Raw genomic sequence first — 2,289 nt, forward strand, 5'->3', positions numbered from 1 at the left:
GACCAGCTCGTGGGAGAAAGTGAGGTGGGGTGGGTGGAGTGTGGCAGGGCTGGCTGGGACCAAAGTTCCTCTGGGAGAAGGTCTGGGAGAAGCCTGCCAGCCAGTGGTGGGAATGTTTGCCCCTGGGGGGTGTGTTGTTTGTGTGATTGGGGTAGAGGTGGGAAGAGGGTTTTAGTCTTGGTCTGCGAAGATTTCCTTCCTTAAATGACACTGTTGACAGTGGACTCAAGGGCCGCTTTGGGGCCTTTGTGCCCCACCATCTTCAGGTAGAGGGCCATCCCCCTGGTCAGTGGGGATCACAGGCCCCGGGTCTTCCCATGGCCCATTCCTAGTCGCACGTTATGGAGCCACCCGCCTTCTGAGATGGCTTCTCAGCTCGGGTCAGGGGTGGGGATGTCTGTCGGTGTCTTTGCCATCTTTTGGGCTTTCCTTGGGCTTCTCAAACTTGGCATGGCTCAAACTGGGCTGCATCCCCCCCAACCAGGCCCTCCTTTGACAGCTTTCTCTGCCTCAGGAAGCCATAGCTCCATCCTTCCAGGGGCTCAGACCAAAACCTTGGCTCGTCCCAGACTCCTCTCCTGTCACATCCCATCCAGTCCATCAGCAAACCTTGTCAGTTCTACCTTCTCAGTAATTCCCCTTTCCATCATCCTCTCTTGCTTCCCCTCCCTTGCCACCCTGGCCATCTCATGCCCTCTCCCTGGTCTCCCTGCTCCTGTCTAGCTCCCCTGTTCTCAACACAGCAGCCAAGTGAATTCCTTTAAGTAAAGAGTCCCATCACATGGCTCCAGACTCCAATCCAAGGCTTCCAGAAGCACTGCTTGATCTGACTGTTGTTCCCACATCATCCTTGCTCATTTGCCGAGCTGTGGTGGCCCTCTGCTGTTCCTCACCTCCCCCCCTGCTGGCCCTGCCTCAGGCCCTTTGCGCTTGCTATTTGGCCAGCTGACCTACAGATATGCCTTTACCTCCAGAGATACTCACATGGCCGTCTCCTTTGATTCATGCCTCAGCTGAAATGGCACTTCCTTGGAAAAGCCTTGCCTGACCACCCCTGTTAAAATAGGCTTTCCCACAGCCCAGTGACTTCCTGTCACATTTCCTTGCTTTCTGTCATTCATTTCTCCATTGTGCTTCTTACTGCCGGGCATTCAGTAATCTGCCAAATTGCTGTGGGTTTATTGCCTGCCTCCCCACACCAGAGTGTCTGCACGGGCAGAACAGCCGTGAAGCCGTCTTATGAAGCCATAACCCAGCACCAGTTCTGGTTGACTGGTCAGCAGAGGCAGACCTTCTTGTCCCGCCGTGCTGGGTGCTGCTGAGTTGCTGTCACTGTCCCCCTGACCCTTGAACTCCAGTCCCGCCCGCCCGCTCTGCCTGGGCGCAGCCAGGCGGCGGGCAGCACGAGGCTGCGTCTTCTAGAAACAGTGGTGGCTCTGCTCTCTGCTTCCTCTCTCCTCCCATCAGAAACTTCGAAGAAGTTATTATTATATATTTTTAGGTTTGCAATGACAAACACTTAAAATACTAGAGATGTCACTTTATTGTGTATTTCTTCCCCTTCCTGTTTTTAGAAAGCCAGCCGGTTTTAGCAAAGTGACTGCAAACATTAGGTCGCTGCGGTGGGTGGAGAAGGAGCCCATGTCTGGGAGTGAGGGCAGGGTCAGGGCGGTTCCCACCCGGATGGCAGATCTGCCCTTGCCAGCGCAGGGAAGCGTCGACAGGGCTTGGGGCCACAGCGTGTTGGGGTCAGCTGCTCTCAGGTCACACGGCTTCGCAGAGAAAGGGCTGAGTGGAGTTGGGGAGGGCGGGGAGCGTGACGGGCATATCCTAGGGCAGATGGGAGGTGAGGCTGGAGGTGGGGGAGGGCCAGGGAAATGAGGAGAAGAGGGCAGAGGGTAGAGAGCTGTTCTGGGGGTGAGTGGACAGGTCTTGTGGGGGTGGGTGGTGTGAAGGACAGAATTTTTTGAGATAATTCTGGGAATGGTGGTGACATTTGCTGAGGCAGCTGAGGACATTGGCAGGAACCTCTCCTATGGCTAAGCTTGTAGTCCAAGGAGGTCTGTTGGGGGGTGTTCCTGAGCCCTGGGGTCTGAGGGCTGCAGTCGGGGTGGTGTGGCTCGGCTGGCTGGGGGTGGGGGTGGGGGGCTTGTTCCTGCTCAGCGTCTGTCTGACCACATCCTCTGGCTGGCAGCCCGAGCCACTGGGTGGATGGCTGCAGAACAGAAATCTTTTGGGTGGTCGTGTGTGTGTGTGTGTGTGTGTGTGTGTGTGTGTGTGTGTGTGTGT

Source organism: Herpailurus yagouaroundi, unplaced genomic scaffold (genome assembly GCF_014898765.1).
Source record: "Herpailurus yagouaroundi ecotype Mexico unplaced genomic scaffold, PumYag 183, whole genome shotgun sequence".
Classification (NCBI taxonomy): Eukaryota; Metazoa; Chordata; class Mammalia; order Carnivora; family Felidae; genus Herpailurus; species Herpailurus yagouaroundi.